Source organism: Equus quagga, chromosome 16 (genome assembly GCF_021613505.1).
Source record: "Equus quagga isolate Etosha38 chromosome 16, UCLA_HA_Equagga_1.0, whole genome shotgun sequence".
Taxonomy (NCBI): Eukaryota; Metazoa; Chordata; class Mammalia; order Perissodactyla; family Equidae; genus Equus; species Equus quagga.
The window spans coordinates 73,103,488-73,131,144 of record NC_060282.1 but is presented as its reverse complement, the minus strand read 5'-3'; the positions used below and the strand labels follow the sequence as shown (position 1 = coordinate 73,131,144).

The 27,657-nt window shown below is 39.6% G+C and overlaps 1 protein-coding gene and 1 long non-coding RNA gene across 3 annotated transcripts in view; one reads left to right on the top strand and one right to left on the bottom strand.

The window, feature by feature from the left end:
* ZFHX4 (zinc finger homeobox 4) overlaps positions 1-2,373 on the bottom strand; it is a 174,053-nt gene extending 171,680 nt beyond the window's left edge. For both annotated transcript variants that reach the window (XM_046642708.1, XM_046642709.1), the window contains exon 1: positions 2,117-2,373. The gene's annotated coding sequence lies outside the window, so the exon portion shown is untranslated. The remainder of the gene's footprint in view (positions 1-2,116) is intronic.
* On the top strand, positions 505-27,388 carry LOC124228293 (uncharacterized). The gene is made up of 3 exons (XR_006885685.1): positions 505-683; positions 23,811-23,885; positions 27,352-27,388. It is a non-coding gene; the product is annotated as an uncharacterized LOC124228293 (long non-coding RNA).
* Positions 27,389-27,657: the final 269 nt, after the last annotated feature.

Here is a 27,657-nt window from a genome sequence, read left to right as displayed (position 1 = left end):
TACATATGAGCTTTAACCACTCCACGTTTATAGGGATCAAGCCACTGAAAATCCAGAAGAACACAATAAAAAAAAAAAAACCCTCCTTCTGTCTCTTCTCTCTCTCTCTCCTCTCTCTTTTCCTCTCTCCTCTCTCTCCTCTCTCTCTGTCTCTCCTTTTGCCATCTACATGATCCTTGATTAAACATGGAACAGAGTTAATAAAAAAAAAGGGGGGGGAAGGACTCAAGGAGAGGAAATGCAACTGTCAGAAATCGGGACCGCCAGATTTCCTGGTGAACCTGCCTCTGTCTGAGTCAGTGTCAATCCACCATCTTCCGCCAGTGAACTTGTCTTTGGGTTTTTGTTTGGTTTGGGGGGGTTGTTGTTGTTGTGTGTGTGCTTTTTTTGGAAGGGGGGAGGGGAAAGTCAAGGTGGGGGCTGGAGGTGGGGGGAGTAGGGAAAATGTGTGTGTGTGTGTGTGTATGTGTGTGTGTGTGTGTGTAGGGGTCGGGGTGGGGGGGTCCGTGTTTGCGATCTGAACCTTTGCTACCTACAAGGAGGGTGTCTCACCGAACGGTAGCTAAGACCTCGCCAGAACCGCGCGGAAGTGAGGAGTCGCGGCCAAAGGCGCCCGCCGGAGCCTCCTCTCTGGGCCGGACCCCAGCCCGAGCGGCCGAAGGAGCCCCCAGCCCGGATCGCAGGTAACAAAAGAAATACAATCCAGTGCACCGTCTTGGGGTGGGGGGGCAGGAGGGGTAACCCTCTGTAACTTGGGCATCGGCAGAGAAACTTTATACAATTCCATGAGAAATTTTATTTTATTTTTTCCGATAGAAAAGAGCAGAAATGATGGGGGGAGGTGGGAGGGAGATAGAAGTAGAAGGAAGGCGAGACCCGACGCATTCCAGCCCCTCTTCCCTCAGCTGCTCCCGGCCGGAAGGCGCACTTGATGCCGGGAGAGGCTAGGAAGGTGAAGTTCGTTTGTATACACGGAACGCCTTTGGGGGGGCCGGGGAATAAATCCGTTCTCACCGCCGGCCCCAGCCCCCCAACACGCGCGCGCACACACACACACCCCGCTTGCCCCTTGCCTAAAAGAAAGGAAAAGATTCTGGACCCCGAGCCTCGGGCATCCCCGCTCTGGTCTACCGCCCAGCCGGCAGCGAAAGCGCCCCGAGAGAGCGGCGCGCCTCCCGGGTCCCTGGCCCCACGGCCCGGCCATCCCGCCTCCTAACGGACCTGCCTTCCATCCGCGGCGCCACGGTCCGCGGCGCCACGGTCCGCGCCGCCCGCGCCGCCGGGAGCAGCCCTCGCCGGGCCCGCAGCCACCCGCCCAGGCGCGCGGGGTCTACCTGAAGCCCCAGCCCCAGCTAGCGCCCCGGGGTCTTGGAACCCCCTGGCCAGGGCGCACGGAACCCCGGGCCTCCGCCAGCCCGGCGCGCTAAGCCCCTTCGGGGAACTTGAGAAAGGGAAGGAGGGTGGTAAGAGGAGGAAGGAAAACGAGGCAGAATGAGGGTGGAGGGGGGGAGGGTAGAGCAGCGAGAGAGGGGCTCCCCGCCCCACCGACCAACGTCCAAACTTTCGGAGGATGGGTGCGAAGGAAGGGTCATCCCGACCCCGGTGCGAGGGCGCGGAGCGAGCAGGGACCCCAGGCAGTGGCCGCGCCGGCGCGGAGCTGACAGCTTCCCCGCGCCCCGAGAAAGCCCCAGGCTCGCGGTGGAGACAGAGCCCGAAAAGACAGAAAAAAAGAGCGAAAACTGCTCGGCCAAACGTGGACGATCCGCCACTTAATCCAAAAGTTAAATCGCAAAAAACGCAGCCCCCCACCCCCCAAGAAAGTGGAAAATCAGGTCCCTCAGTGCTCCCTCCCTCCCTCAGCGGAGCAAATCCTCGAGCCAAAAAAAGGGGGAAAGAGATAGAAAAGGGGGGCAGAGCGGAAGAGATGGTCGGGATGAGGGGATGTGTGCGAGAGCGAGCTAGAGAGAGCGAGCTAGGGGCAGAGAGGGAGAGAGGCGGAGAGGGAGAGAGAGGGAGCGAAATATCAAAGATTGTGCAAGATCAGGCTGGAAAGATAATCGATACTCGACCTAAATTTAACACAAACTACTCAATAAAAGTTAAAGAAAAAACTTACTTTCCATTTCCCCTGCAGTTCCTACTCGATCTTCGCCTCTTTTTTGTTTTGCTTTTATTTTACTTACAGCTGATCACATCCAAGTAAAACGAGAGGGTTCATTAAAAAAAATAAAAAAAATAAAAAAATAATCCTCGAACTTTATTGGGTGAAAATAAAAACGCTGGAGCAGAAAGTGGGGGGCATGGAGCGGTCCTCGGGGGTCCGGGAGGAGTTAAAGCATGTGCCGACCGCGGTCTCGCTGTTTGGTTGTGAAGGGGTTGGGAAAAGGAGGAAAGGAAATGAAAATCCGATATGTCTTTATTCTGCTAATTATTATCGTTTTAGCCCTGTTTAAAAAAATGGCTGATTAAGTTGAGTGCGCATGTCTTTGTGTGTCTATTCCCGATATGCACTCTGGGAATGAGCGAGGAGAGCGAGGGAGAGGGAGAGAGAGGGGGGGAGAGAGAGGTGTAATTAGTGAGGTGATCAACATTCCCCAGACTGCAAATGACGCGCAGCCCCGGACTCGGAGCAGCCCGGAGCCTAGCGGCTTCCAAGGCGAGGAGCGCTGCGGCTGGAGCCCGGGACGCGGCGACCGCGGAGAGGGCAGGGGATGGGGACCTCCGGGGCTCGCACCCCACGCGCCCCTGCGCGCGCGACTCCCAAACTTCATAAGACACACACACACACACACAGACACACACTCAGCAAGGATGAGGGGGAAAAAATAAAACATAAATACCGCCAAAGCAGTGAATGCCCTTTAACCACTCGAAAAGGAATTTTTTTTTAATGAGGCAAAGTAATTATTATCGAACCAGAGATTTGTTTACTAGGGAGGCTTTAAGCAGAAATATGAGTTAGGGCAATGAAGAGGTTTTCTCTGCCTAGTGTATCCTGCTACGTTCAAGAACGCGCTTTAATGGCGAGATGCGGGGGTCTGAGCAGATATGCAGATATATGTAAATAAAGGGTGCCTGGGCTGTGTGCAAGACCGCTCTGCCTGGCCTGTTCCGAGGGAGGAATTGCACTGGATCCGCAGGCACTCTATTTAAACACGTATCTTTCGCTTGCCCGCGCAGGAGAGAAAACCCAGGGCATGGAAGATGGAAGCGGTTAGTTTAGGCAAAGTAAACTTTCAAATGAGAGTAAGTGATGGTTGCAAGGGGGATAGTGGGGGTACGGTTCTAGCCTTTATGTAATATTTTTGAATATTTCATCAGAATTGCATAAGTTCAATGTAATAGCTTTAAGAAGATTTAGGAAAAAAACCTTTCATCTTGCGAGTCTGTTGAATTATCTTTCTTGAAGCACATTATGATGAATTTTAAAACCCCACTACAGATCTCATTAGAATGAAATATACTTGGTATTTTCTGGTGCAAAATTTAAGGTGGCTGATTCTCATTTGAAAATCTAATTATCTCTTTCCAATATTACAGATGTGAATATGAGTGACACTTTCATTAAAAGATAATTAACTAAAACTAGGAATAGACATACTTTTAAATACCCCCTACTGAATATGGAATATATATATATATATATATATCCATTGCTACTCAGATAGCATCTCGATACACTGCTATATCACAGGTCACAAGGAGACACCATCTATGTAATATTTCAAAAATAAGAATTCTAGAGAGAGGTGAGAGTAACAAATCAAAAAAGCTGAAAACAGGAAATACTTGCAATGTCCAGCTTCCTGGACAGGTGAGGCGTCAGCTGCTTTTGAGCTGACAGGCCTTTGAAGTTCTGGACCGCCAGGATCTGCTTCAAAACCTTGTCTTAGGCCTTAAGCACCGAATCTACTAAATACCAACAGAAAGGTTTATTGCACAAGCACTAAGGACAACAGAGGCTGCAGACACGCATCCTTGTGGGCCTGAAACCTCGCCTTATCAAGGAACATTTGGAAAATCCCAGGACTGATGCAAATAGGATTAAAAACCAAACAAAACACCTGGGAGGATAAAAGCATAGTCCTCAAAAGAGCAGACCCAGGCCCAGATCAGGAAAGCGGGTTGCCTACAGCAGCTGGCTAAGGTTACAATGAAAGTCCAGAGGCTTGGAGTGGAAAATAAAACCTAGATATGGTCTTTATTAAGAGAAAAAAGCAAATCACCACCTTAGGAATCTGGAGTCAGTGCGTGTACTTGTGTATTAGAAACCAGGCTACTAACCGTTAACAGAAAGAAAATTATCTACCACTGCAAAGACTCCGTTCCAATGCAAACTTGTTTGGGAAAAAATCTGTTCAAAGTGGATGGCTTCCTAGATTTTGGAGTTACTTTGTTTACAGCCCCACCTTACACAGCAGCTGTGACACCCCTGTGCTAGCAGTGTCTGAATCGCACCTCAGTGGCATTTATCCATGTGCCTTAAGAAACATACATGCCCACGAGGGTAAAAGTTAAATGCTCCAAAACTTGCAAGTGAGGAAGGTGTTTATGTAGCGTTACTGTTTACCGAAAACACCCCAGAGAGCAAGAATTCTGGCTTAAAAAACTACTGGGGGTGTGCGTATGGGGAAGGGGGTGAGAGCTTTTAAAGAGACTGAGGGGAAATGAAGGCAAGGAAACTTTCAGGTTCAAATCAGAAAAGATCAAGCCCTTTGCGGGAGAGGGCTCCATGTACAAGCTCACTGATGGAAAAACCATTTCCTGCGATTTCAGACGGGTAAATGCGTATGATGAAGGAAACACCTGAGAACAATAAGTCTGTTTCAGGCTCAGGTGAAGAAAGAGGTCTATTTCTGGCATGGAAGAATAGGGAAATGATGATCATTTCGTTTTCAAGTTCTCCTTCCTTTCTTTTGCCTTTTTCTCCCTGAAACATCATCAATAACGTTAATGTCATTAATGTCAAAACACCAACCGTCAAATCAGGAAAACCATTTTAAAAATTTGGTGGCTGTTTCTCCACTACGCCCCCCCCCCCCCGCAACATCTCCCTCTTTTCTTGGAAAATACAGCTGTGTGTGTGTATGTGTCTGTGTCTGTGTGTGTGTATCTGTGGGGGGGGGGGGGCGATTATTGAATTCTAAGTAAAAAAACAAAAGGAAAGAAGATTTGCAAGAGGGGCGCCCACTTTTGCAATCTCTTCTGCGAGCGAGTATTCCCCCTCCTAGCGTGTGTGTTTCTTTTTCATCATCGCTTCGTCGTCCTCTTTCGCCTCTTTCCTGAGAAGAGATGCGGGGGTGAGGGTCGGGGGTTAATGGGTTGAGGGAAGGGGCAGAAAGGGATCGCCCCGAGTGCAGAGTCTCCTCCAGGGCTGGCCCGGGAGCGCGCCCGCGCCGGGAGGCTGGCCGGGGAGCTGCGGCTGCAGGTCCGCGCGGGCTGGGCCCGGAGGCGCGGGGCGCGGCGCGCGGGCAGGGGCGCGGCGGGGCGGGCGAGCCCGAGCCCAGCCCGCGGGCTGCTCCGGGGCGCGGGCGCGCTCCGCCGGCTCGACCCGGCTGCGCCACGGCCCCCCGCTCCAGGAAACCCAGCTGCTCCTCTCGGGTCTCTGCGGACCCCTTGCCGTCAACCTTTGACCCTGTCTCCCCCCTCCCCCCCCCAACCCCCCCATCGGCTGTCCCTAAACTCTGCGCGAACCCGCCGCCGTCCGCAAGGAACGTTTGGCTACTTTTTATTTCAAAGTGAAACAAGCAGAGCTTTCCCGGCCGCCCTCAGAACTTTCCCCAGACCGTCTTCTGCACTTTCCAGGGCTCCCCGGCCGAGCCCAGCCCACTCCAGGACACTCGCCCCCAGACACGGAGCACCGAGTTGGGGAAGAACCAAAAAAGGGAAGCCAGGTGGTTAGGTGTTGAGTGTTGGAAGCAAGGAGTAATTAACATTGAGACAAAAGGTAATTTCCACCTCTAGACTTTTCCTCGGCGTATTTTATTTCCCAAATCTATGCCGCGGACACGCCAGGCTTTACAATCGGTTTAATGAGTCTTCAGCTATCTGTTCCTTCCCTCGCCCTACCCTCACCCATTCCCTAATAAATACCCCACCTGCCTCTTCCTCCTGTGCCTCCAGCTCCAGACCAACCCCAGCCCAAGGGGAAAAGGTTCCCAGTTTTTCGACCGCGCTTCCGGGGTCTTTAAATGAGCTCAGTTTGAACCGAGGTATTACAAGATTTCAGCGTTAGGAACCCTTTATACCACCACAGACACTTTCAGATCCTCAGCCCCCCTCCTCCTTCCATCTTTTTGTTGGGGCTTCTCCACCCCGGGGGCTATTTAACAAAGGCAGTCTGTTAACTAACATTTTTGTTTAACTCAGCAACTCCTTCCAAAACACACTTAAACCTGATACCAATGTCTGTCATTTTGTGTGAGTGGGGAGGTTAAGGGGTGGGGGGGGGGGGTATGTGTGTAAGGGGGAGAAGTGAAGTTGACAGTGAATCGGAAAGTGCAAGTCTTCTTTGGGAAGGTGTCACAAACACATTCTATTTACAGTGAAATAATTTAAGCAATAGTGTGGGAGAGCGCCAAATCTCATTACTATGAAAAAAAGTATGTTTTCTTGAGAACTAACAAACCCGGCGGGGGGGGGGGGTCGAATATGACCTAAGATCCAGAATGGACACTCTCTTTGATGGTGAGAGTGAGATAGATGAAATGAAATTCAAGCAGGAAAGGCGTTTGGAGTGTGTCTGTGTGTGTGTAGTGTTTGTGGGCAGTTAAATCCGTCGTTTGCTGATTTCCTCCCCTCCCCCACCCTGGCTCTTATCTCCTTTGTGATCTTCTTTTTTATCATAAAAATGCCCCCCTCCTGCTCCCGGGTCTCTATCTCTGTACTTCCATATCTCTGTATGTTTCTCTCTTTCTAGACTGAAGTCCATTTTTGGCTTTTGCTTTGGAGTAAATCTGTTTTACCTTTCTTCCCTGGAGGTTCTGACCTGCTTTTTGAGGGGAGGGGGGTTATTAAGTGAAGTTGGACACAGGTAAGGTAAGGTAAGGAATGGGGAGGAGTTAGAGAGGGTCAGAGGAGGGAAGAATTGAGGGAGGAGAGAAGGGAAAGCGGGAAGAGGGAGAGAGAAAAGTCAGACACCCTCTGGCCTCTCAGAGGTCACGGCTCAGACAGCGCTGTGACCTCCTTTTCCTCCGGGCAACCAGCCCAGTGTTTATAAACAAAATCAGGCAGGACTCTCCCCAAACAATAGCACTTCACTAACTTCACAAGCACTTCCACAGCTCTTATGCAAATTAATGAGGGCTCCTTATCACCATGCCCCCCCCCCCCAGCACACATAAACACAGCCACAACACCCAAACCCAGGATCACAAGCACACCCTTCTCAAAATACAAGGAGATATTTCCAGCAAGGGTAGCCAACGAAAATTTTACAGTCTGTCTGGGGAAGAGCTCTAAGAGACAACAATGCAGATGGGAAAAGATAGACAAGTGGGGGAAAAAAAGAAAAACTATGATTTCATTGAAGAGAAGATAAAGTTGTGATCTTTTTAACCCTAAAACATCTATATCGAGACGATGAAATGCTGTATAGACAATATACTAAACTCCAGCCACCAAATAGAATTATTTTAAAACAGGACATTACATGTATCCAAACATCCACATCGCTAAGACAAAAGTGCAGGTCTTTATAGTTGAAGAAAAGCCACCACTTCTATATGTAACGTCCCTAAATATTAGACACAAAGCACCATTAAATCCTACAGCAAACATCTGATCTAAGTTACAAAATGTATAATTAAATCCGTCTTTAATTACAAAAGGCAGCTAGCAGAAACTGAATGAATCAAAGATTTTGAAACAAATATTATTTGCCAAGGTACAGAAATGATAGCTTTACATTATATTGTAACTAAAATTCTATTTCAGGAATAAATGACAAGATAGCAAAAAAAAAGAGAGAGAGAGAGAATTAAATGATTTTCAAACTTTTGCTTTTAAATGATTATCAATGAAAGTCTACCAGAAAAAGGTTAAAGAAAAGATACCTCAGAGCAAAAAGACCATCTCCTTTTCTTCTTTGTCTATCAGCCCCTGTTAAAGCATATGGAAAATGTTTTCAAAATGCCCAGATTTGGCACATTGTCATTGCAAAGAGAGGAGCGCAGTGATGCTGTTAGAGAAAATGGGAAATAAATTCAGGATTGGGTGCTGCCTCCTTCAATGCGGATTTATCTAAGTTTAATTTAATATTCCGCAATCACTGAATGATCGCATATAATTCACCAAGATTTTAAAGGGCTTTATTTAAATACCTTGAGCAACAAGAGAATGAAATTTAAACCATTGCAGCCATTGCTTATATTTTTTTATTTTCCTATTAGCAGAACTTTTAGTGGCAATTTCTAATAATAAAAGGAAAAACGATAAGGGTTTGGGTTTTTAAAGGAACAATGTTAAAGGAAAGCATTAGCTTTATTAAAATCATCCTGAACGTAAAATCAAAAAGCACAAAATGGTTGTTTGTAAAACACTAAACCTTTAATCGATTTTATTGGCATTCCGATCGATTAGATAAACGGAAATCTATAGCAAACATCAAAGCATTTAAAACATTTTCTCTATCTCATTTATAAACAAAACTTTTCTTTTCAGCAGAAAAAATGATTATCAAACGACTAACAGGAAATTCTTCAGATATCAAATTACGATAATAAAATTATTTCCACATGGAAAGGGATAATGACAATGATGATAGTAATTACAATAATGAATAATTCAACAACCCTTTGACATGTATGGAAGAACCTCGAGCAGAAACTGCTCTTGGAGGGGGGCTACTTTAAAATAAATACTTTATTTTAAAAGGAAATATTTTTTAGAGACAACTTAAGGGGAGTAGCTTAGGTGTGGCTGTCAGACTAGTGTTAATTTCCCTGCAGTTGCAAACGAGTCAGTTTCTTTGCCGGCGCTTTCCTTCCAAACTGAGTTACTTCTTATTAGCAAAAATTAATATGCAAATGTGAGTGAGCCCTACTAGATTTACCAACTTGTGTCTGGACCGGTCTTCTACTTATTGTAAAAGATGATTCCCAAATTACAGAGGGGAGCGAGGACTAGACTCCCCAAACCTGAACGTGAGCACACGTTTGATCTTTTAAGTGAAGGAAGACAATTTATTGGAAGATACGAAGACTGCTATCCAAAAAATGCTGCAGTCAGAGCTTGTGGCATTCTAGCTGCAGCAAGAGGAAGTGTTGCTGTAGCGGGCATTATGTTTATTTGTTAAAGAAAATCAATGAAAGTGGCTGTAAAGTAGTTAGTGAGGCGTGTGTTTGGGACTCGCGGTGAATCGTGACTCCGGCAGGCTGAACGAGCAGCTCCTCTTTTTGCCAGAAAAGTCCCTGCGTCGCCCCGAGCCGGAGCGCGGGCGGCGCGGCACCTGGCTCCCAGCTCGCGGGGGCTGCCCCGCGGGGCTCTCGTCGACCGCCTAAGTCGCTCCCATTCTCTGCCCCTTTTGCCCTCTGTCCTGGCAGTTGCTCCTTGCACTTGCCAGTGGTTGCCTTCCCAGGCCCCCCCGCCCCTCAGCAGCACACACCTTTTTCCTCCTTTCTCTTACTGACTCTTGTCCTTTTCCTCCTTCCTTCACGCTACAGGTCTGAACTTCTGTCCTCCTTTGCCTTCTACTGGAATCTCACTCTTCTGCATCTCTAAAGTCTTTTCGGTGAATCACCAAATATTTCTTTCCTCCCCCGCCCCTCCCCCATCTCTCTCTCCTGCCTTTTATTTAGCACCCGGGTCTTCTTACCCTCGCACTTCTATCCTCTCCTCCAGACATTCCAGAGAGTTCTCATCACACCAGAATGTACTCTTTTTCTCCTCCTCCTACTCCCCTTGGATTGGGGAGTGTGCGTGGGGGGGTGGGGGGGATGATTTCGAGTTGAACTCCCAGGGGTTTTATTCTATTCTTTTAACAGCTTTACTTTCCCTTTTCTTCTTTGCGTAACCTTCACCTACCTACTAATTTATAACAGAAGCGCCTTCTTTCCCTTTCATTTCCTAGTTTACAGTTTCCGTTTGGGGTGTGCATTGCACATGCCCTCCCCGGCTCGCCCCCTCCCGGACCGCCCCGCCGGCCGCTGGCCCAGGCAACGATTTTCATTTGCTCGGTTGCCGTCTAATTGCATTTTCTCTTCTCGGAATAAGTTAGTTTCCATGATTCAAAGTTCTCCGTGTAGCGTCTCTTTATTTGTCAAATTACTTCGTTGCCCAAAGGAAGGGTGGGGTGTGGGGGGGAGTGTATCACCCACTGGAGGCCCTTTTAACACCCTTTTCCCCCAGTCCCACCACCCGCCCTCGTAATGTCTCATGTGAATAATAACGAATTCTGGAAGATTTTTCCTCTCAGCGCGTGCAGATTGCTTATGAGCTCTTCCTGAGCGGGTCTCGAGCACCTCACTTGTATCTTCTGGCTTCGAGTGGTCACCATTTCAAGCTTCCCCCCTTTCTTCTCCTGCCCTCTCTGGTCGCCCTGGCTGCGGGAGGGAGCGCAGTCTAAAGACCTCGTCCTCTTGCTTCTTGTTTCTAGCTGCTGCAGCTGCCGCTGAAATTCGCTGTGGCCGCTGCCTCTTCCCGCTTTAATCCCAGACCTCCAGTCATTGGGCAGCTCCTCAGAGGCAAGAAGTCAACACCATGGCAACCCGACAAGCCTATCAAATCACCGGCTGGCGTGACAGCAGCAACACTGCAGGCAGGAGTGGGCTGGGCAGAAGAGCAGAGTGGCCACTGCGCTCAGGTACCCAGGCTGGGAGTGGACAGCAGCTGTCTGCCTCCACGTTCTGGCTACACAGCTGTGCACCACCCAGTTCATACCCCTACCCTGTGTCCCTTCGTAGGTGTGGAGAAGGAGGAGGAAGGGGAGGAGAGATGCATACAGGACTGGAAGAGCCGCAGAAGAGAGTTTCCAACTAAAAGTCATCAAAGCCCTAGATGTTGCAAATTAGAGATGCCTTGTGCGCCAGCGGTCGATGAAACCCAGTCACAGTAGCCTCAGAGCCAAATTTAGGAGGTTTTCACAAAAGGGTGGGGCTTTCCTTCACCAGTTCTCGCACTTGCTTGAACAGAATTAATGCTGTTCTGGAGTTCCAAAAGGAAAAAGGAAAATGTTGCCCTTTTCCCTTCTATTGTCTGCCAAAAAATATGGCTCAACATTAATTTCAGCTATCGTAACTGACTGCCTTGGAAATGACCTCAACTTTACCTGAAACTTCCTTTGCCTTGTTCTTGCACAAGTGTGTGCTGTGTATAATGTGTGTTCTAGATCTTGACTCTCTAAAGAGAAGAATCAGGGGAGACTGGGAAATGGATAAGAAGGTAATCTGTGTGTTGGTCTTGGGCCTGCTTGGCCCCTGTTCTTCCTCATTTTCCTGAAGAAACTCTTGAGTAGGCAGATGGAAGAAGAGAGGACTTTTACTCATATTTCAGAGCATCTTGTCAATTACCATGAGAGAGATTGAAACTACATTTTCCTTTTTGACGTTAAAAACAATGTTTTTAAGAAACACACAACTGTTATTTCCTTTTCAGCTTATAATTTCCTTGTGAAACCCTTGACAAATATTTATACAAGAAGGTAGAAGGCTATTATTAACCGTATACCCCTCGCTATTACTTATCTCATCATTGATTTCTAAATTTCAGAACCCAAGTTTGTCTGTTGAAGTTGAGTAGGACAGAAAGAGAGATCCGTTTAATAATGAAGTTAATGTGTCATATTGAGGAAATCTTGTATGAATTCTAAAATCTACTCTTAAATCCACTCCACATAAACACAATTCACTAAATAAACAATTTTCATATTGATCTAACATTTTTTATAAAGAGGCTCTCAGTGTGTAAGTATTTAGATTATACTTGGCATGCATAAAGTACTAGAGAACTGGAAAGCTTTCTTAAAACAGCAATTGCAATATTAAGCCCTGTAGTATAGAGAGCCAATTTTTGTGGCTCTAAAGAGAAATTCAATGAAAACTTGAACTTCATTTCCTTACTTTCTCTATATTTCATTGTTGATGGATCCTAATATTAAAACAGTACATTTTCAAAATATAATTTATTACAGACCAAAAACGGGTATAACAACTGACACTGGAGAAACAGGTCATATACTAGAGAAAACTTTTGAACATAATATGATTTTCCCCACACTGAAACTCTAATAACATTCTGGTAACATTTTCTTATTCTGTGCCACTCTGCAGAGTTGTTCAATGAACAGCCGGGTAAGCACACAGAGCTGGAATTTGGTTATAGTTTAAGCGGTTACCTCAATGCCAAGTTATTGATATCTTTAAATATTTTTGGCTAATTGACATTGCATTTGACATGCACTGTGTTTTTACAGTGGGAAATGTAAGAAGAAACATAATACTCTAATTTTAGATTAAAATGGATATATTTAATCTATCTCCCAGAACCAAACTTGTAAATTTAAACTGTTTTTAGAGAAAAATTAAATGAAGTGTACAAAACTCTTTTAGTACATTTGGCTTCTGTAAGACCAGAGGAACAGAGGAAACATGAAAACATTTAAAATTTTATCGTTTCATTTAATGAATGGTATATCCTCAGTTACTAAAAAACATCAAATGCCTTAGCATCTATGATACCATCTGTGAATGGGTGTGCGTATGTCTGCTCGTCAAAGATTTGAACAGATACTGTCATTCAAATGTTCATCCATAAATACTACTTCTAATTTTAAAAAATTAAAAGGAGATGAAGTTAGTGAATTAGTACATTACATTTAAATGAAAAAAACTTCTAGATAGTCTATCAGATCCTTTGAGTTTCTTAGAAATTGTTATTTTTTTCTTTATCATAAGCTTGCCATGTATGGATTATTGAAAATTAAAACAAACTTTGCATGTACTATACAAATATTTATTCTTAATCATAATTCAGCTTTCGTGTCTACCCCTAAAAATACCCTCAGATTATACAATATATGAGCATCTTTTAAATATAGATTTATGTACTTTGCCATACACATGTTGCTACGTAGCTCTGCATCCAAATCTTTACATTTAAAACTATTTTCTATATACCTTTAGTGTTTTCAGTATGGATGCTGTTGGAAGGAGGACATTTCTCTTTTTTAGCTAATGAATAAGACAGTGGAATTAAAGGTAGTTTAAAGGGCTAAATTAAAAGAAATAGGTACAAAGATGCCTTGCTTGTTTTCAGCAGAATGGATGCCATCTCCATAGAGTTCCTTCTTGACCTTACCTGAGTAAGTACTTTAACTTCAAGTATGAGATGCACCTAGAGGGGTAATACATTGAGCTTAATAGGAAGACAGTTAATAACCTTTTTTCATCCTCGTGCACTATCAATCATGGCTGTCACCAGTCTGCTGAATCAAAGCAAAAGTGTTCTTCACAGATGACTGATTAGAAACGCAAAATCACAAGATCCATCTTCATGGTCACTTTTATTATAGTCATTTTTAAACTGACAGCAACCTGCTCAGTTTCAGCACACTGGGCATCACAAATAGTGTCACTCAGTGCAGCTAAGCATGAGAAGAGGTTGGTTGGATTATACTTAAAAATAATTAGGCCCTCAACCCTTTGTGGAGCCAAGAAATAGGTATTCCTCTCTCCATCACTCTCTTCCCTCCCCACAGAACTTGCTTCCATTCTATTGTATCACTAGTTTACCATCTTGAAGGGAGGTAATGCAGGGCACAGTTTGATCCTTGTTAATTATCTAGGAATTAGGGAATGAATATGTCCACCTGAGAGTTACAGATAACTTTTGGTCTACTGCTTTTGCTCAACTTCATGACAAACAACAACATTGTTACCTTTATAGTTAAATAGGATCTTTTTATATAAAAATATGTTTTTAGACTAAAGACTTCAGGCGTCTAGGTAGTCAGGGATTAGTAAATGATCCTCGCTATGAGGCTGTTCTCTGTGGAAGACATTCACTAGCATCACCTGAATGCTGTAGCGCTGGAATTAGTGAGGTTATAACCACTTAAATGCGTAATCTTAAAGGTGGTCAAGATATTAACTATTAGGTAGCCATGTAAGTTCTTGATATGCGACCCTATATTACTTCCTTTTCAGCCCTAGACTATTGAAAAAATGACAAATTTGAAAAATCAACAAGTAGATGTACTTAAAAGTCACTAAACTAGGAAGTCTGAAATAGTTATGTCTGAATCAAATGCTGAGGAACTTTGTCTTTACCTAGAGTCTTGATGTTTTTGCCACAAGGATGAAACCTTCAGGTTTACTTCATATTTTCATACATACCTTCAAAACATTTTATAATACTATAGGATACTAATGATACAAGTATTTACAGGGTAAAAATTTTTCATAGAGAATTTTCAAAAGATGTTGTGACTCTCTTGCCTGTTTTATAGGCTCTTTGTTTCGTATTTCGGAAGAGAAAACCCAATTGGATTTAAACTTTCATTTAGTAATTTTAACCAAAGTACCCTATTTTAAATTTCTATGCAGTTCTCTTTTCCTTTCATCCAAATGTTCATTTTCTTGTTAGGAGCTGAACACAGACGCATACATGAAGAAGGAAAGATGAGAAAAACTGTCAGTGATATTTCTTTAACATAATACCTTCATGTTCATTTCTAAATATGTTAATATTCTACCTTTAATACCTCTATGTAAAGCTACCAATTCTTTTCCTCTCTCTCTCCACACTCACACACACACACACACCCCTTTATTGTTCTATTCCAGATTATGAGAATGCTTTTGTTCTTTGCACAAAATACATAGATAGACAAGATATATATAATAGTATATCTATATTTGCCATGGATGGTAATAAATGCATAAATGTACTCTATGTATTATAAGGCTAATATTAATTTCCTTAAATATCATACTTTGTTTATACATTTTTTATAAATATATGGATTTACAATAAAGAAATTATGAAACGTCCCAATTAGCTAGTAATGTGATTTTATATTTTTAGTTAAATAAAATTGTCTTAGAATTTAGATAGATGTATATGTTAGTTGGTACTTTAAAATCTTTCCGCTTTATAAAACTTAATAATGACAATACTTACTGATAAATTGTTAAATATGTAAAATTAGAATTAAATGAAATGTTTACATATTTTTAAAAGCTACATTATTGCAAAGATGGTAAGGTAATAATCACCTTAATAGGTTCGTTTTCAGTTACTTTAACTATAAAAACAATTTCTCCTGACAAAGTGTGTGTGTGTGTATGAGTGCTCAGTTTGGATAAGTTCATGCTTTAAAAAAAGATAATGCCTCATAGAATTCAATATTATTACTTTTAAAGTTAATTTTTTGTATAAAATATTCTTTTTGACTAGGTTATACTAGTCACAATAGTTATGGAAAGATTTATTTGAAACATCTAGACTCAGTGTAGCACTTTTTGCTACTAAAACTAATTCAGTGAAATGGTATGCATGATTTTTAGCATCATTTTGGTAATCTGCGCAGGCTGTTACTATAGATCTTAAATATTAATCTTTAATATGCATCACAAATATGAACATTCATAAGGTTTATAAAAATTATAGATCTAGAATCATGTTTTCTTCCATAGATTAGTACAAATAACCTGAGTAAACAAAAATAATTTTCCTTTGTATTTTAGAAGTTTAATCAAAACTACTTTAAAAAAAATTCGTTTCTTCTGAAAGTTGCCATGGAATGTCACTGAGAATTTTATGTTTTGACATAATTTGAAAACAGCATTCACTTACATTTAAAGCATTATGGTTAATTTAGAAAGATTTTTGGGAAACAATATCAGCATCTTTATTTACCTGAAATGTTTATCAGACTATTTTGTTGCTGATCATTTTAAAAGCCTAATTAATTTGTGTGCATTGTTTGTGCTTACATTTGCTTCATTGAGAATGTTCTTACATTTAAGTGAATATATAAAGCATATAATTTTATTTAGTATAAGAATATCATATGATAAGTTGACTAACTGGTAGAGATACCTGTAATATATAAATACATATTCATCAAAGAATATTTTAAACTGAAAACAACAATAATGTTTGTGCATTCAGTTTGGGCTGGAATTTATATTTGCGCATTACATGTAATATATGATACATGCATACATGTACACAATTACAGCTAAATACTATCATATTTAGATCACTGACTTCTTTAAGTGGTAAAATGCTGTCACACACAAATATTACAATTACCTTTGCTATACCTGCATTTATGCAGCCTGAATATGCACTTATGGCATTTCTCTTTCCTGAAGTATGGTTTTCCCTTGCTCCTGGAATTGTTCTTTGTTGCATCTTTGTGATAGAAAAAAAAAAGCTGTTATATATGAGTGTCAGTTTGCAGTAAATGTGTGAGAAGATGCACGGTCAGGATAGACTGGCCATCTTTGTCATGTCTGTTCTACCTGGGCTCCAGATCTCCAGCTTCCAAGGAGTGCTATTTAAAGAGAAAAGAAATGAAAGCAAAGGTCATACAAACATCACCTTTAACATTTTATAGGAAAAAAAGAGAAAAGATAGAAATCTTTACAATAACTTATGTAATTGTATTTTAATTGCTTTCCTATATTAATTTTTAAAATGCTATTATTTACTATCACTCATTAAAAATTGTCATTTTGTTCAACTCCTACTTTTTACTTCCAAAAAAGATATACAGTCCTTAAAAATCTCCAAAACTGAAATTATTTTCTCTGCCATTCATATTCCACAAAGCTTTCTGCAACTCAGCCACTAAAGCTGGAGGATGCATTTTCTAACAAATAGACTATTTTGATCAGTATGCTTTATTCTTACCTTGAATTTCAGTTTACAAAGAAATATGCAAATAGACTTAACGACAACTTTCAGGGCGCACGCCAAGATGTTAGTGAATATCTTCAAGTAAAAAATTGGGGATAATATGATATAAAGATCCCTTTTTTGATAGCTAGAGCTTTTATATGTAAACCTTCACTTATGTATTACACAACCACTGAAGAATTTTAATGTATTGCAGTTCATTTTGCAATGTTTGCACAAACATTCAAGTAGTATTGTGTTGTTTAGTTATTTCATTCTATTATATTTCACATTTAGATTTTCATTTGACTTTTCCTGTTTTCAACATTTAGATATCATCTCATTAGCTATCATAAACCAGTAGTTAAAGGAGGAGTAATTCTGAAATGTAAACACGCCTAGAATTTTACAGCATTGCCATGAAGGAGAAAGAGGGACTAGCATTACTTTCCCCCAGACATTTCCCTGTTATGATTATAAGAAAAGATCAGATGCTGAGGCAATTTTTTTCATATGTGATCTTTCTTTAGAATTACTTTCAAAGTCAACTGTCCTTAGACCTTATTTTCATCTCCAAACAGCATTCAGTTTTGCTTCTTTGTAAAATACTTCTTCATAACATATCTTAGTTTAATTCACTTTTAGCAAAAGAAACACCCAAGCCCAATCTGGAGACCTGCTTCCAACATAATTTCGCTGGACTTTTTCTTAGTAAAGGTTTTCTGGTTTTCATTTTCACTTCATATTCTCAAATAAAAGATCCTTTGTTGTCTACCATTTGATTGGACTTAATGAAAAACACTCCATTTTAACGTACCAGTATTTCCTTTTGAATTTATTATATTTAAGAACACTGTCAAAAATCAAACATTTAATCTCAGGTTTTTATATTTCAAAATATATTACTATCACATGGCTCAGTGAGGTGATGTAAAAAGTATACGGAAAAGATTTCAAAAAGAAAAGCAAAAGCGAAAGCACCCCGGCTTCATTTTAATATGAAACTAAATACTATGGCTAATGTGCAGATTGGGTACGGCAGCTGGCTGTGAAGGCTAACATGTGACAGGGTGCCAACAGCGGAATTGTGCAGTATTGACTGAATGAGGTTCACTGATTTGTATTGAGGCTAATATCTTCTTTAAACAATTCCGTGTAAATTGTGCGTATAAAGTCATTGGAAGCTATTTCTCAGGACAGCCTTGCTGGCTAGCTACCTGCTGGAGTGAGGAAGATAATCAATAGGAAGAAATAGAGCTGAGCATGAGCCTGGGCAGCTTCAGAGCAGTTAATGCTGATAAAAGTAGATGATGTCAATATTTGGGAATAGCACAACTCTAGGATAATAGACAAAAGAGAAGTGCATATGTTGTAGGGTGTTCAAACAGGGGCAAAATTAAAACCTAAGTGGCAGATGATGCCCTAGGCTGCAAAAGACATTGTTTATTACAGGTATTGCTAAATTTCTACTGAAATCCAAAGAGAGAAAGATGTTATATGAAATGGGTACCTAACTTTTATCAGAAGCCTAAAGACCCAGTTCCATTTCAATTATCAGTAGGATTCTGCTGAGGGTTAGTATAGGAAAGACTGTCCTCAAAACCTTTGGTAGATAAACATTTTTACATATGTAATACCACGCGTCTCATTAAGAAATTAGTTATTTTCAATTCTCTAAGTTGCTTCCAAGATATAAAAAAAAAACACATGAAAGATAAAGTGGAAATAGGCTGTCAAAGGGTGATATCAACGATCTAAACAAACTTAATTGTCTTTTGCATGTTCTTGTGATTATAGCAGACACCTTCTTTCCTAAATGTAGTAGACTTATTGGAAGTGAGGTAACGGTATATTTTGACTAATTTAATACTGAAAATCAGTTTTCCTCTTGCTGTCAGGTGATGAAATTTTGTTCTTCTGTGCTGATCTTTCTGTTGATGTATTATGACATAGTCTGTCAACATGAACAGAAATGTGAAGGAGACGGGGTGACTGAAACGTACAACCTGCAGAGAACTCTTCTTGAATTTTAAGCGCGTTATCATGTTTGGGTCCAACAAGTAGATTTTGCTTGCTTTAAAATGCTGTATTTTTATACAATTTAAGCCCAAGCAAAACAGGTGGACTACACCAAGGCTCTAAACCTGAACGAGGGAGCCAAATCCAAAACGTGTATTTCAGACTACCTTTTAAAAACCTCTTTCACAGCATAAGTTGATTCCTTAAAAAAAAAAAAAAAGATTTGCAAAATATAAAAGTTTCTTGACAAAGAGGAGAAATCCATTTATGCACATGTGATTATCAAACGTAGCTATTTTCTCCCAAATTAAACAATTCCACAACTGTTACATGCTTTTATTGTCACAGATGTTTTTATAGTTTGGTGTTAGATATCTGGATTGTATCAAGCACATGATTCTCAGATTAGGTAAAACAGCCAATCCTGATAATTTTTACTTAAAACCAAGCTAAGAAACCAAATTTTTTATTAGAAAAGCAAGTATATTTATCTAGAACCTAACATTTTGAACATTATTTTTACCTATAAAAAATACAGAAGTAAATAAACTTTAACCCTGCTTTTCACTTTATGCTTTTATTTTGGAAATAACTATTTATTTTGAAAAGAATTTTTTATCTGTTCCAAATCATACATTGGAGTTATTAACCCAAGACATTAGATTATAATCAAAATAATTTCATAGTCAAAATAGATACTCTTTGTATGCTTTCCTACAAGTAAAAAATTTGCTTTTAAAAAATTGTAGCATGTCGTCATTCATCCCATCTTTTCATCTTAAATACAAAGAAATAAAAGATTTCTAGTCATTATTGAATTCTAAAGAAGGCTTCATTTCAAATAAAGTATGAATTTTGATCTGGAGACACAGAAAAAAATCTTTTAAGATCTATACTTCAACTAATTTGTTAATCTTGTGCCACTTTCAGCATTTGTCACACATATAGACCAGGAAATTGGCTCCATCTCATTCTAGCTCTGTATTGAATTAAAAACCTCTACTGCAAAGAAGAGCATGATGTGGGGAAAGAATAAATTTAGTTCTTTCTTTAGTAATGCACATATATTTCCATACATTTCACATCCTAAGGGAGGCTATGAATGCATTCAATAAATACAAAACTATAAAGTATAATTCTAGAAAAGGGAAAGGTTTAAATTTTTTTTTCTGATTTTAATATACCATTTTAAGTTTGAAGATTGAAAATTAAATAATTTTATACATTCTGTTTTACTCTTTTTTTTAGCAAACACCTTCTGTATTAGAAATAAATCTGAAATAATGAATCTTAGTTGCTCTTTCCACTTGGATAATATTAGCAGGTTTAGATTAAAGCAAATTAAATATCAGCAGTGGCAAATTGAGAAAAATGTTTTATGCCATTGGAGTCTGCATTTGCATTCAATTCACCAAAGTCCACCTTGGTTAATTTAGTAGACATCGTATGCACACCACATATGGGTATACATTAAAAGGAGTGTCCATTCCTATTTCATGTTTCTAGGCTAACAGAAAAGGTGGTTTTCAATAAAGTGTGATAATAACGGGGTAGCTTTTAAGCATGATGGGTGCATTTCTATCAAGATTTTGTTAAAATGAAATGTGCCCCGCAGGTGAAGGAGATTACTGATTCTGATATAGACTTGCTGTATGTAGAGTTCACTATACTTCCAAGTATTTGAATCTGTGACTGCATTCTGTGGGGACAGCGCAGTGGAGTAGATTTATGATGGCCTCACGGAAACAGAGCTAGCAAAGATTATGGCATACTTGTTTAGAAAAACGGTGAACTGGAGGTTCCTGATTTACACTGACATATATCTAGATGAAACCATGGTTTGCAAATTGCCTTGAGGAGTCATCTTTTATTAAGCATTTGATAGGTACCAAAATGTACATATCTATTTTAAAACATATGCATGAAGGATGCTATTATATTTGCAAGGATTCTCTTTCATATTTTTAGGTGAAAAATATTTTTATTTATACATTTCGATTTTCTAAATACCTTAAAAATTAATATCCAGTGAAAAAATCATGTCATATTAAGAAATGCATTTCATCATATTGAAAAACTAGAAAGTCCACTAATATGAAGAATTTTGAAAATTTTCATGGTAAATCTGCATATTAATTAAGAGGTTCAAAGTCTTCAAGGTTTTTGTTTTTCACGTTTATGTTCTTATTCAAGAATAAGGAAATAACCTTAAAAGACTGGGCCTAAATTGATCATCTTAAAACCTGTCAATCCTTGACTCCTTTGCATTTTGTATTTAATCCACATGGTCTTCATTTGAAAGATGTGGTTGTTTCTTCCTTATTTTATAAGGCCAGTGAAAATATTCTCTAAGTTCAGGCCTGTAATTGTGAGCAGATACGCTTATAGACATTTTTTCCTATGAGAAGTCTTACCTGCGTATGATCAGAAATGACAGAATGCATGACACAAACTTGCAATCATTCAGCTTTGCATTTCCAATTCCTGCGACCATCATTCCTTGCCATCTCTTTTTAATTTCTGTAATAGCCCATAGTGTCACCATTCATATGTAGGAGAACCACACATTGTTTTTCCAGATCCCACAATACCAGTTTATATGCTCCTACTCAATCTGAGAAGTAAATATTTGGGAAAAGATAAGAATGGTTTACAATTAAATAAAACATAGCTTTGAATTGCTGGAATCACATCCTTTTTAAAATCCTCAGTCTGTTGGTTCGATTGTTCTTGTATTTTACAGCTTAGAAGTTTGGATGCTTAATGCTGGTATTGTGTAAAGTGGGTGTTTCTGGAAGTCACACTTATGAATTATTGTGTGCCCCAACTGCTTCGGGGCATAAAATTTCTTTAACAGACAGCAGCTGACAGATTGGAAGAATCTGGTTCAAAGTGTTAGATAAGTTTCAACTCTAATGTAAGTATTGAAAGTATCTTTTGAGTCTCTTTTCTTAGAGATTTTGTAAAAACAAATGAAATGTATAGGACACACTTATTTCCACTATTGGCCCAACCTCTTCATCACAGCTCAAGATACTTTTCTTTTTATTGTAGTAAAAACACAATCCGTGAGATCTACCTGCTGAAATTTTTAAGTGTACAGCACAGTACTGTTAAGTATAGGCACAATATTGTACAATGGATCTCCTGCGTAACTGAAACCTTGTACCCACTGGACAGCAACTCCCCATCTCCCCCTCCCTACAGCCCCTGGCAACGATTTTACTCTCTGTTTCTATGAGTTTGACCATGTAGCTATCTCATATAAGTGAAATCATGTGACATTTGTCCTTCTGTGACTGCCTTATTTCCTCAGCGTGATGTCTGTGAGGTGCATCAGGACACCATTCTGTGTCCGGTCATTATCCCCCCTCCCTTGGAGAGTCACTCAGAACGGGCTCAATTGGAATGTTCAACATGAAATAAAAGAGTTCATTTACTAGGAGGTTGTTGGGGGCGGGGTGTAGTCAGAACAGAAAGATGGATTAATTCTTACGGGAAACAGGTAGATTGAGGCTTTTAGCCATGACTTTCATCATTGCTGACCACTGGGCAGCAGAGTAAGTGTTAACTGGGTGCCCTCTGGGTGCCCTCTGGGTGCCAGGCTTGGTGATCAGGGCTTTACTCACATTGTCACATTCATCCACGCAGCTCCCCACTGAGGTAGGTCCTGTTACTCTCCACACTTTATGGATGGAGAAAATTGAAGCACAGAGAGGCAAAGTGACTTCCCCAAGTTTATAGAGCAGACAAGTATCAGGGATGGGATTCAGCCTTCTGTTTGAGCTCTGTCATGCTGCTTTCCTAATAGTCACTTACTAAAAAAGCCTTTTTTCTTTGAATGCAAGGGAGTAAAAATACAGTCTGTATCAATGGAGGAGAAGCAGTCCTTCATTCTCCTCTCTTAGTTAAGAAACATGAAGGAAGCACCCTTGGCCACAGTCTGCTGACTTCTTCTGACAATTTTGTTCTGAAGAAGGGTAAATGGATCGGAGTTAGATGTACAGCCCAGGGTGCCGATGTCAGGATGTTGGATGTGGTGCATTTAATCTTTGAGGTTCTTTTCTGGTGATGTGGTGTCTAGAGTCCCACAACTCTCGGTGGCATACATTTACTGATGGGTTTGTAAGGATGCGCAAATTTAGTCAAATCCAAGTATTCCATGTGATAAATTACACGTTTTGAGTTACACGTTTCTGTGACATTAACAGGAGTTACTGAGGGTGTGCTCCTTTCTAAGACTGTATTCTGTAGTTGTGATTGCTGCATTTACGTACCATTGTGTGAGATGAAATATAAACCCATGGTACTACGGGAGAATTTATTGTTTCTTACTCTCTAGATAGAATTTAGTGACTAACTTTCTATATTCTCATCAATGATTGCTTTTATTATTTCGGTTGCATTCACTTTTATTCAAAAAGACATTCGCTAAAAATTGCTTGCTTCATTTACTCCTAAATTGCAGATTATGTGAAAATTGCCCACACCCATCAAGCCAAATCCCATTACAGGTATACACTCTGTTGAGGTAATACAAGTAATGTGCTTCACTAAAAAATTATGCTGGGGCTGGCCTGGTGGTGTAGTGGTTAAGTTCACGTGCTCGGCTTCTGGTGCCTGGGGTTCATGGGTTTGGATCCTGGGTGAGGACCTACACATCACTCATCAAGTTATGCTGTGGCAGCATCCCACATGAAAAATAGAGGCAGATTGGCATGGATGTTAGCTCAGGGACAACCATTGTCACCAAAAAAAAAAAAGAAAGAAAAAAAAGAAATTTACTTATGTGTAGACATGAGTCACAAATAGCAGGGGCTCAATAAGTATTAACCAAATAAATACATATTTGCTTTGATTAAAATCTAATTTAAAAGGGCCGTAGATCTTTGATCCCAACATTGGTCATTCAGATTTAAGTCAAAAATTGCTTTGTTTTCTTCTCCTAGGCTGCCATGAAGACCAAGATCTAAGCAAATGCATTTTGCTGGCATCTAAAACGGTGGAAACAGAATGTCAGAGAGGTACAAAATTATTATTAAGCAAACAGTACAGCAAAGTCCACAAGAGTGGAAGCACTGGAATCAATGACAAGAGGGTTAGAGTTATAGCTCCGGTTAATATGGTGTTATGACCCTAGACCAGTTATTAACCTCTTCAGATCTGGTTTTCCTTTTCTATAAAGTGAGTCTTATAATAACAGGGGGAGATACCTCAAGAGATGGTTTTTAAATATTCTGTGAAATAACAAAGAGCCTGGCACTGTGAAAGGACTCAGTAAACATTACCTACTATTATTAATTTATAGGATTTTTGACAGCTCTAGGTATATATTGGTTTGTTATTTGAAAATTTCCATTTTTAGCATGTCACACTACTGAATGATATTTAAAATTAAAAATTACTTTATTTGGAGGATTCTCTTAAGAATCAAAGTAGACTCAAATCTGGGAAGAACGTCTTTAAAAGTAGAGATGTAAGTCAGAATATTATGATTATATAAACTTGAATTTATAAACATTAAACTTTAATAATTTGGTTTTATATGTGAGAGAAATAATCTATAAACAAAATTTAAAATTAAGTAGAATTTTCTTTTCATAGTTGGCATGGGATTCACATTTTTGAACTGTGCTGTAGCTACAATGGTGTATGAAATACTGTCTCTATATTTAAGAAATTTACGGTCCAGTGGAATATCTAGTGACCAAAATTATGATGTAAGAGCAGTGGGGGAAATATTAATTCCATGAAAATAATTCGAGAGAGTAAAGCCAGGCATTTAATTTGTGTTGTGGACTACTGAGAATGCCGTGCTTTTTCAAACCTTTTAAAGTTCTGCATCCGTCACGTATGCCTGTGTGTGTGTATATGTGTGTTCATGAATTAAGAAAACAAAACGAAAATGTCCTCTTTCATTCCAGTTCTTATTGCCTTATTTGTAGGAAGAAAAATCGTGTTTTCTTTTCTCACCCTTAAGCGAAGATACTGTTTCCCGGAAAGAACAATCATATGCATGCATAAACTGACACACAAGGCTTACATAACACAGTCACGTAAAGAGCAAAATCCCTTCTAAGTAGTGAAAACTCTTCAACAGAAAAAGTGATATTTATGATGTTTTCCTCAGTTTTTCAGTTTTAAGCTTTCTGCTTTCTTTCAAGTCTGCCGGACAGTGCCACACATAATTTTAGAAAAGGAAAGGCAAAAATCTTTTCCTGAGCACTGACAGGAATAACAAATGGTCCATCTCTTCCTTGTCCTTTGACTTGGGTGACTTGTGCCCTCGTGTGTGACCACTAGGAGCCCTTTCTGTTGACAGTTACAAGCAAAGTATAGATGCTTTGACGGACTGCTTGCACGGTCCAAATAAGCCAGGATGTGCAGGATGATCTGGGCAGCAAAAGTGTAGCTGTATCGGGCACCAGATAGCCGTTCTGCTGGACTCGGAAGAAAGAGATGAAAAGAGAGAGAATGAGCACTCCCCAGTCTTCGTCATATTTCATTCATGAATGAAATGAATGAGATGAAAAATGAATTTAGACTTCCCATCTAACTTCAGCTTGTATGTCATTACTTAGAACTTTCCAACTGCCAGACACAAAAATGATTCTCAGATTATTATTCTTGAAATCAAACCCAATTTTCATAGTCTATAAGCTGTATTTAGTAAATTCTTTGTTTTCAAGAGTCATATTAGGCACAGTATGTCTGGTTCTTAGGCTTGACTCTGATCTTCTGTATGCCGAGGCTGAGAGGAAGCAGATAGAGCTATGGTACCGACTGCCTCCCCCGGAGCTGTTGCTCTCTAAGTGTAACCTCATCGTAGAATTAAGGTGGCATATTCTCCAAACTTTTTGAAAATCATTTGTTCCTAACTCAAAGGTCCAAGATTAAAGTATGCTTACACGCTAATAAGAGGAGGAAAGACAACTAACTGGAAGAAAAAGAGATGAAGAACACGAACAAAGCGTTGTTAATTGCATTTAGTCTTTTCATTGTCAGTCAATCATATGATTAGCATATCCTGGGTGCCCACAGGGTACCTGAAAAAGAAGGTTGTAGAACTGTAGGGGCAGAGTATGGACAAGCCTGGAATTGCTACCTATTAAATGGGAGTAAGATGAACATTTAATACTGGTGTGATGTAATGTACCAGGCAACGTTTCTGAGAAGAGCTAAACTCTGAATTGCAATTTGATGGATAGATGTTGGATCATAAGCGTATTTCCATCGTACTTCAGAGTTTCGATTAATTTTTATAGGTAGATCTATCCTATTTTAGCCATTCATACTATTAAATGTTTAGATTGTTTCTGAAATTTTGCTAATATAGAGAGCATTATTATTTTAATGGTAGAAATCTGAAGATTGCCTCAATGTCTGATAATAAAAAAAAGAAGAGATGAATCATGGCATGGAAATACCAAAGAGGATTGTATAACATTAAAATGATTCTTGCCAACACTTTTTGATGACTTAAAATTTAAAAAGTAAAGCAAAGACTGTATTATACATACATTTATATATTATGAGCTCATCAGTATAAAATTTCATATATGTATGAAAATATCAAGGAAATTTTACCAAAATTTTATTGTGGTTTGTTCTGTATGTGGGCTTATAGATGATTACTAATGCATTTTTTTCTTATTCTTTGCTTTTTAAAGTTTTTTTCTAAAGATTATGTCTTATTTTAGAATCAGAGAACATCTATGTGCCTAAAATTTCAAGAAATTTGACTTTGGATCAAAAAAATAAATATTTTTATGGTTTTGAAAGATATTTCTAGTTTTTTCTCCAAATGATTTTTATCACTTTAAGCAGGCATCAATACTATCAATAATACTAGCATTGAGTTAAATTAAATTAAAAATTTTTGCCTGATTTAATGTCAAAATACTTCATTGCTATTTTAATTTGCATTTGTTTGACTAGAAAATACCCAGATTATTTTCCCTGTTAGATTTCTAATTTCTGAAAACTATTTCCTTTAGTCTGAATTACATGTAATGTCCTTTGTCCATATTTCTTTATTATTTTATTCCCTTTATAAGAATTCTTTACATAGCATTAAGGTTTGCTGCAAATATTCTCCTTTGGGTGTGTTCTTTTTATTTTTACATTGTTAACTCTTCAGCAGTTTTAAATGGCCAAATTTCTTAATATTTTCCTTTGTGGCTTTATTTATAATTTTAAAAGTTTTTAGCCCTCCAGGGTTCTATAAATATTAAATTTGGTAGTTTTGCAAATGTTTGGCTAGTTTTTTAATTGAACATTTAAAATGATTATTTATAAAGTATTGTTTGTTGCATTGGCCTACATTTTTTCGAATGCTGATAAATGGTTTCAACACTGCTTATTTACGTTTCTTATGATGCTTCCTTTAATTATATATAAGTATATATAGATTCATATACTTATAAACATAGATATATATAAAATGTGTGTATGAATATGTATGCATAGTATTATTCCTTTTTTTTTTAGTGAGAAAGAGTGGCCCTGAGCTAACACCTGTGCCAACCTTCCTCTATTTTGTATATGGGATGACACCACAGCATGGCTTGATGAGTGGTGCGTAGGTCTGCATCTGGGATCTGAACCCTTGAACCCCAGGCTGCCAAAGCTGAGTGCGTGAACTTAACCACTATTCCACCAGGCCATCCCCCTGTATAGTGTTATTCTTGAATTCATTATTTTATTCTTTTATTTTGTACATTTGTCTAAAATACACACTATTGTAGCTAGCCTTGCTTTAATCTTAATGAATTGTAATACTTTATCTTAGTACAC